The sequence below is a fragment of the Protomyctophum bolini genome, assembly GCF_963924005.1.
Source record: "Protomyctophum bolini genome assembly, chromosome: 24".
NCBI classification, from domain to species: domain Eukaryota; kingdom Metazoa; phylum Chordata; class Actinopteri; order Myctophiformes; family Myctophidae; genus Protomyctophum; species Protomyctophum bolini.
In genome coordinates, this window is record NC_137885.1 from 27,201,584 (window position 1) to 27,211,699 (window position 10,116).

The window sequence follows — 10,116 nt, forward strand, 5'->3', positions numbered from 1 at the left end:
CCCCGAGCAATCCCTCACAGTGGTTAAAATGTCCACGGAGTGCTAAGCTTGTAGGGAGCCCCCTAATCACATTTACAGAACAGTGTGCTAAATCACGATGAGTTATTAAAAAATATATAAAAAAAAAAGATCACCTCATGCAGCAGTCTGTCCTCCACACAGGAAAAGCCCAGTATATATATATATATATATATATACATATATATATATATATACACTGTATATATAGTCTCAGACCTAAGACTCCACAAACAAAGTCTGATTCAATCGACATAACATTGCGTATCAATAGAATTAATTTGACGTGTAAATGGTGCATTTATATAGCGCCTTTATCCAAGGTGCTTTACATAGATAGTGCATTACATTCACCCATTCATACACACATTCACACACCTTTACATAGATTGTGCATTGCATTACATTCACCCATTCATACACACATTCACACACCTTTACATAGATTGTGCATTGCATTACATTCACCCATTCACACACACACATGGAAAGGTACTATGTTTACCCATAGGGTAACTGGACTAAGCTCAATAACTTGTTTACAGCCAGGACGTGCTCATAGAACATTTCATGGTAGGGGTTCATTTCATGCCTTGTCAAAGGGCACTTCAGCGGTGGTAATTTTAACGTGCCGGTCCGGGGATACGAACTATAGCGACCTTCCGATATCAAGACCGCTCCGCAAACCGTTCGGCCACCGCTGCCTGTAAACCAACCATCCAACCAACCAACCAACCAACCATCATGCTTTATTGGGTCGTCCACTCACAGTTAACAGTCTTTGTATTGAGTTGTGCTTGAAATGTATACTGTAATTCTGCAAACTGTTAATAAATATTTCAATCAATCAAAACAAAACCCTAACCCACTCCAACTGCTGCTCATGTGCCTTCAGACCACGAGCTCTATGAAATGTTAAAAAGTGAGCACGCACAAACGCACGCATTTTCTGCACAAAAATAAAACATAAAAACGAAAAAGCTTGGCTTAATTACACAGATTCACCAGAAGATACACTACGACGCACACACACACGCACACACACACACACACACACACACACACACACACACACACACACACACACACACACACACACACACACACACACACACACACACACACACACACACACACACACACACACACACACACACACACACACACACACACACACACACACAGTCACGCGCACAGAGAGAGAGAGCAATCTGTTTCAGATTAATGGTCCAGAATCTTCAGTAATAAAACATTAGATTCATTATTCATCCATGCATATAAATAGGAGGCTTTGCCTGCTGTCTCTGCACATTTACACGTTGATTCAACCAACAGATCACATCTTAGTGTCTGGTTCCTATATATGTATAATATATGATTCAACCAACAGATCACATCTTAGTGTCTGGTTCCTATATATGTATAATATCATTGATTCAACCAACAGATCACATCTTAGTGTCTGGTTCCTATACATGTATAATATCATTGATTCAACCAACAGATCACATCTTAGTGTCTGGTTCCTATATATGTATAATATCATTGATTCAACCAACAGATCACATCTTAGTGTCTGGTTCCTATATATGTATAATATCATTGATTCAACCAACAGATCACATCTTAGTGTCTGGTTCCTATATATATATAACTAGAATTTCGTGCGCGCTACGCGCGCACTCATCCCAGAGCGACTTTGCCACGCACTATGGGAAGAAATAAATGGCGGGAGTTGACTCCACATGTAGTAACGAATGGGTTATTGGAAATGTACCATTGTTTTGTCCTGAATATTTCCACAGCCTAAGTACTAAAGGATTGTGACTGTGGGACAGACATACAGTCTGACATACAATAGGCTACACGTGTGCACAGTGAATAAACAATGACCTATATGCCCAGAGTTCTTAAATTAACATAGTTGGATTTTAACAGAAAGACAATGCCATAAATCAGTCAAAGTAAGTGACAGACTCAACAGTAGCACACAGCATGCAAGGCAGCGATGCATGCATGCAAACATGTTTGTCCAGCTGAGATTTAGTGTCTCCATCTCTCTGTGGAAGAGGTTGCACATGACCTGTACGGCCACACTGAGGCGCTCCAACACAAACACAGACACAAAACAACACCACGCTGTTTGTCCAGTTGACCCAAATCAACACCAATACCTAGCCTGTTTGTCCAAAACACAGTATCTGCTGGCCACGTGTCTACTTCGCCACAACCTAATGTTAGTAACAAATGTAGGGGAGAGCCGCCAAGGTTGTAACGCTTCACGGTTGTAACATGGACGTTATATCTTGATTGGTCAACGCCACCATGACGCCATCGCGTCAGTATGTGTACAGCAACGTACTCTACGTGGCCAGGAGTTTGAAGTTTGAAGTGTTTACCTTCAAAATGCGTCTAATTTTACACCTGGAGTATATGTGTGGTACAATTTTTGTCTTTGGTGTTGGTGAATAAAAATCCACATGGATGTGTTCATGCTTATGTTCTTCATTAGTTTGCATCGTGTTTAGACGGAATTCACGTTCATTCTGGTCTGTAAGCAACTGCAAAGAAAACTTGCAAAAGCGGGTCATTTGTAACATGTGTTACAAATGGTCCGCTTCCATTCAATGCCATTATATGTAATATTTACATATTTGACATATTGGCCAATATTATATGTTCTGAAATGGTATTGTATCGTGTAGTGTATTCTGAAATTAGTTTAGGGTTGTATAACGTTGTACAACTCAATCAATCAAACGTTTGTTTAATCAATGTATTGCCCCATTGAAAAAAAAGAAATGGCCAAACTGGTACTGGTACACCCGATACTATTTAATATTTCCCTTATGTTTGATACATTTTCTTATCACATCCATGGTATGAAAACAATGCTAAGGAGTTGCTTCAATGAAATGTAATTGCTTTAAGCTGAGAACGATATGTTTAATGGTGTTTTTTAGCGTTGTTACATTTATCATGCATGCCGTTACAATTGATCCGATATGCGCAGCAAATGTAACACTGAAACAGCGTCCACGTTCGGTTGAATAACTCCCGACCTGTTTTATCAAAAAAATAACTTGAAGTGGTTTATGGTAGCTGACATGTGTAGGTCCGTTGCCTGAAAATATTACATGTGTAGCTAAACGGATCTCTGAGTAAAAGAATGAAACGTGCAAAATGTTACATCCTTGGCGGCTCTCCCCTATTAGTTTACTCACAGCACAGCACCGTCACTCCTGTCAGTTATTTCGTCCTAATAACTTGAAGTGGTTTATGGTAGCTGACATGTGTAGGTCCGTTGCCTGGAAATATGACATGTGTAGCTAAAGGGATCTCTGAGTAAAAAAATGGAACGTGCAAAATATGTTCTAAATTTGTATTGTATTGTGTAGTGTATTCTAAAATTAGTTTAGGGTTGTATAACGTTGTACAACTCAATCAATCAAACGTTTGTTTAATCAATGTATTGCCCCATTGAAAAAAAAGAAATGGCCAAACTGGTACACCCGATGCTATTTAATATTTCCCTTATGTTTGATACATTATCTTATCACATCCATGGTATGAAAACAATGCTAAGGAGTTGCTTCAATGAAATGTAATAGCTTTAAGCTGAAAACGATATGTTTAATGGTGTTTTTTAGCGTTGTTACATTTATCATGCATGCCGTTACAATTATTCCGATATGCGCAGCAAATGTAACACTGAAACAGCGTCCACGTTCGGTTTAATAACTCCCGAGCTGTTGTGTGTATTGCGTGGTTAAAAGGCCGTGTGTTTGTGTTGTAAACAACTCATGTTATGTCTGCGCACACTGTATGTTGCTATGGCTGCTGACGTTAGCATGTGTGCTATCAGGCAAAAGCTGAGATAGATATGCAACTACTACTGGGGAAAATGCCATACAAAACACAACACCTAATTTCGGAATGTTATTGTGACCTATTGAGCACAATCAGACCATCATGATTTGCTTGCTGGACCTATAATTAATTTATTAGCATTAAATGTCCACTCGCCCATCCAAAAGAAAAGCAAGATGGCTGCGACAGATTGTGAGCGCGACGGACTACGGAGGCCAGGAGGAACAGAGCTGGTGACGTAAGAGGCAGGCAGTGTTGCCAGGTTTGCGAATTGTAAGCGAGTTGCAGTGTATGCAAGTAGCGTGGTTAAATTCCTTGTTTCTCGGCGTGTTGTGGCACCCGTTTATCTGCTGGCTCGATCGTGATTTTCATAAAAGTAATATTTGCAGAGTAACTAAGAAACTTGAACGGCTAAAAAATAGGCTATGTCAGTTCGGGGAGGGTGGCGAATTTATTTTGCATATAGAGATGTGTGGTGAAAGTGTGGTTCGGTCGGAGATAGAGCATGAAGAATGAGTATGGGTACACCTTTTCACTTGTATATATGATATCATTGATTCAACCAACAGATCACATCTTAGTGTCTGGTTCCTATATATGTATAATATATGATTCAACCAACAGATCACATCTTAGTGTCTGGTTCCTATATATGTATAATATATGATTCAACCAACAGATCACATCTTAGTGTCTGGTTCCTATATATGTATAATATCATTGATTCAACCAACAGATCACATCTTAGTGTCTGGTTCCTATATATGTATAATATCATTGATTCAACCAACAGATCACATCTTAGTGTCTGGTTCCTATATATGTATAATATATGATTCAACCAACAGATCACATCTTAGTGTCTGGTTCCTATATATGTATAATATATGATTCAACCAACAGATCACATCTTAGTGTCTGGTTCCTATATATGTATAATATATGATTCAACCAACAGATCACATCTTAGTGTCTGGTTCCTATATATGTATAATATATGATTCAACCAACAGATCACATCTTAGTGTCTGGTTCCTATATGTATAATATCATTGATTCAACCAACAGATCACATCTTAGTGTCTGGTTCCTATATATGTATAATATATGATTCAACCAACAGATCACATCTTAGTGTCTGGTTCCTATATATGTATAATATATGATTCAACCAACAGATCACATCTTAGTGTCTGGTTCCTATATATGTATAATATCATTGATTCAACCAACAGATCACATCTTAGTGTCTGGTTCCTATATGTATAATATCATTGATTCAACCAACAGATCACATCTTAGTGTCTGGTTCCTATATGTATAATATCATTGATTCAACCAACAGATCACATCTTAGTGTCTGGTTCCTATATATGTATAATATATGATTCAACCAACAGATCACATCTTAGTGTCTGGTTCCTATATGTATAATATCATTGATTCAACCAACAGATCACATCTTAGTGTCTGGTTCCTATATATGTATAATATATGATTCAACCAACAGATCACATCTTAGTGTCTGGTTCCTATATATGTATAATATATGATTCAACCAACAGATCACATCTTAGTGTCTGGTTCCTATATATGTATAATATCATTGATTCAACCAACAGATCACATCTTAGTGTCTGGTTCCTATATGTATAATATCATTGATTCAACCAACAGATCACATCTTAGTGTCTGGTTCCTATATGTATAATATCATTGATTCAACCAACAGATCACATCTCAGTGTCTGGTTCCTATACATGTATAATATCATTGATTCAACCAACAGATCACATCTTAGTGTCTGGTTCCTATATGTATAATATCATTGATTCAACCAACAGATCACATCTTAGTGTCTGGTTCCTATACATGTATAATATCATTGATTCAACCAACAGATCACATCTTAGTGTCTGGTTCCTATACATGTATAATATCATTGATTCAACCAACAGATCACATCTTAGTGTCTGGTTCCTATACATGTATAATATCATTGATTCAACCAACAGATCACATCTTAGTGTCTGGTTCCTATATATGTATAATATCATTGATTCAACCAACAGATCACATCTTAGTGTCTGGTTCCTATATTAGAATATAGACGTCTTTGGATCATCGGACAGCGCACACAAAATAAAGACAACTTTCAAGTTAAGATAAAGCCATCATGTGACCCAGCTGTGGACGAGGTCAGTATGCTCCCCTCCTCCCCTCCCCGACACACGAGCACACTGACTGACTGCTTTCAAAGGGCGCACACACTCGGTCCGGAGGTTCAGATAAGAAGACGCCCTGGTGCACCCTGGGAGCCAGACCCCCGCCAAAAGACAAGGTCATGACCCCTTATGCTTTCGTCAACACAACCGCCAACCCACCCCCCCCCCTTCCCTTCTCTATACCCACACACTCACCCTTCTTTATCTCTGCATGGCAGGCCATGGTGATGCATAGGCAGGACGCTATGAAGACTGATCCAACGTGGCTTTAACTTTTAGCCACTTTTAAGCATTATTTTAAACTTCAAGCTGTTGAAAAACAGCAGATCTACAAGCTCATAGCGCGGCACGGACCGGTCTGCCATTTTAGAAAGATCGTTGAAAATGTGGTGCACATCTTGAATCTTGAATTTATATTCTTTCCCAGTGAATGCTTTTAACTCAAATCTTTGCTTCTGGGTTAGAACGATTCATACTCCTATTTTAGAGCGGAGTAAAAGTCGGTTCGGCTCTGTAGAGCCTACAATGTGACGTCATTTGGCTCTGTAGAGCCTACAATGTGACGTCATTTGGGCTCTGTAGAGCCTACAATGTGACGTCATTTGGCTCTGTAGAGCCTACAATGTGACGTCATTTGGCTCTGTAGAGCCTACAATGTGACGTCATTTGGCTCTGTAGAGCCTACAATGTGACGTCATTTGGCTCTGTACAGAGCCAAATGACGTCACATTGTAGGCTCTAGAGCCTACAATGTGACGTCATTTGAGGTTCGGGGGGGGGGGGGGGGGGGTACCGTCCTAAAGTCGTCTCTTCGGTGCTACTGAAATTTTCTGTCGAGCCTAAATCATTTCGGCACTACAGCACCGAAACAGCGGTAAAATAGGAGTATGAATCTTCATATCTTCAATCTTCATCATGGAACCTTCTGGGTTAGGGTCCCATGGAACAACATATTTTGGGTTAGGGTCTGGGTTAGGGTCTGGATTAGGGTCCCATGGAACAACATATTTTGGGTTAGGGTCTGGATTAGGGTCTGGATTAGGGTCCCATGGAACAACATATTTTGGGTTAGGGTCTGGGTTAGGGTCTGGATTAGGGTCCCATGGAACAACATATTTTGAGATCGGGGTCCGATCAAAGACTGATCTAACGCCAGTGCGACTGCCCCCGGAGAGAGAGAGAACCCGGAGAGAGAGAGAGAACGGAGCGCGGAGCGGAGCAGCCCGGGCAGCCGGTGGTAGATAGTGCAGGGAACTAACTGCGGAATGAATGGTTTATGGCGGTCAAGGGTTATGCTAATTGAATGTTAGATCCATTTCTGAGGGTTATTTTATGACGTACTTGAAAGTGAGTTATATGGCGCAGTCTTTCCAAGAAGGGGGAGTGTATATATATATATATATATATATATATATATATATACATTACACGAGATAGGGCACTCGGGGGGGCATACTGCCAATGGATTTTATACTTCTTTCCATCTCGGCAACCCGGCCTAGATGTTTAATAAATTTAGACCGGAGGCCGATTCTTAAAATGATTTCTTCTAAATCCTAAAAGTTTTCTGAAAATCCATATGTTTCTATATGTGTCAGTGGTGCTCAAACTTTTTCATGGCTGCGGACCACCCATCTGAAAATATGTTGTTCCAGGGCCCCTGAAGCAAAGATTTGAGTTAAAAACATTCACTTTGAAAGAATATATATGCAAAGATTTGCGCCACATTTTCGCGATTTTTTTCAAAAATAGCAGACCTACAGTATACGTACACAAGCTCGTAGCGCGGCATGCCCCACACGCCGCGGGGTAATGTCATTTGGGCCGATCAAATAATTAGTAAGAAGAAAAACAAAACAAATAAGTGTTGTATCCTGCCTTTATTTTCTTCTTTCAAATTATTTGATCGGCACAAAATATTGTGTCCGCGGCGTATAACCGTCTTTATAAAAATGCTTTTCGAAAAGCCTATATGGAGAAAATGAACGGAGAATCATTTCCTGGGCCACTCGTGGTTCTGAAAGGGGGTCGGGACTGCGACGCTCTATTGCGTCCCTCAACTATAAAGTACGTTCCCACGATTTTGTAACCCATTTTTCACCCCTGTGTCAATCATCTAATGTGATCCTGGGCTCTACACACCCTCCACCAACCTAGTCCCCATATATGGGGGACAAGGGGAGAGCAACGGACTTGAACTCATGCTTGAGTTTGCATGTTCTCCCCGTGTCCCCTAGGGTATACCTCACAAAAACATGCAGTAATCCTGGTCTCTAAACTGCCTCCCCCTGGCCAGCCGGGGCGCCTGATGGAGGGGAAAGGAACTGTTTGGAATAACGTGTTCCTTCTACACGCTACGTCCAACCAGGGAAACTTCCCCCTGTCAGGTGTAAAGGAGCAACTTGGACACTCAAGCATGAAGGAAGCATGAGTTAAGTCCGTTGCTCTCCCCAGGTTGGCGGAGGGTGTGTAGAGCCCAGGATCACAGTAGATGATTGACACAGGGGTGAAAAATGGGTTACAAAATCGTGGGAGAAAAAACATAATAAAAAAAAAAGAACTCATGCTTCCTTCATGCCTGAGTGTCCAAGTTTAAGTGAGTTTTGGGAAGCATAATATAACGCACACCATTTTAATCTCTGAGTGATACCCCTTTTATACGGCAGTAATAAAGTAATCACCCCCCCACGACTAATTCTCCCCCGTCGTCCCGTGTATACACATTTCATAATAGAAACGTAGCAAAGCAGGCCCTGACAGATCCTAGTACACATCCGACCCATATCAGGCCCAACCAAGGTTTAAATGAATTAGTCTTATCAGCATGTTTTGTCGCGTCCGATGAGCCTTCAGCCAGTGGTCATTACTCACCTCCCTCCCCCCCCTACCCCCCCCCCCCCCCCCCCCCCCCCCCGTCACGGTATCATACCCACCCATCGCCCTCCAATCTCTGCAGAACCCCCTCATGATATCCATCGGCTCAGTGGCGTGCACAGATAGACACTATCCTGCCCTTTTGGCAATTTTGCTCTTAAACAAAAATAATAATAAAAAAACTTTATTTTTTTTTCTTAATTTGTAGTGTGTGGACCATGGTGACATTGATCAAATCTTGATTAAAAAAACACTTCTACTATATTATTTAGGCCCCCACAATCTAAAGCTATATAATTATGTTTCTATAATATGTCAGTGGTTCTTCGATTAAAAACAAAAATAGCAGACCTACAAGCTCGTGGCGCGCTATGAGCTTGTAGATCTGATATTTTTCCAATAGCTAAAGCACCAAAATGTGCTGCACAAGGTGCCCTTTTTTTTGCACTTGAGCACCCATGCCCCTCTAAATGTCTGCATGTGCACGCCACTGCATCGGCTGATGAAGCCTCCCCCCCTCGCCTTGACGAGGGAGAGGCCATGAGGGAGGGTCTCTTCTCTGGGTCTCTGTTATCAGCGCCACAGAGCAGCGCTGGTGTAGACAGAATGCATGTTATATCGAGATGTCAAAATGATCCTATATAAAAAAAGATGATTTGCATTTCGTTGACAAATTGTGTTTTTTTCCCCTTCATCGTGCAGATGAAGAGGTTCAGGCGTGTATACGGTACGTCGGGGGAAATGACTACTTCCTGCGTCCAATTACCTCATGTATTCATAAAGGAAATTGTCTTTTTACCCTGATGGATAAAATATTGAAAAATACTTCAGGGTTTTTGTTGAAATGAAAAGCGTTTACGTTCTGGTTTACGTGTGTCACTTCAAGGTTCCCAAAGTGGGGTCCGGGGACCCCCAGGGGGGTCCTTGAGGGAGTCCCAGGAGGTATACCTATATAGCTAAATGATAGTTTGGAACCAAATGGACCCTTTATGGTTCAGTAACTTCATTCTCCATCCATTTTGGACGGCGGGGGAACCCCCCCTTTTGGTGTTTTAAGAATGATGTTATGCTTTAGCGGTTTGGAAAATAGCACAGAGTGCCGCGCTACGAACGAGCTTGTAGGTCTGCA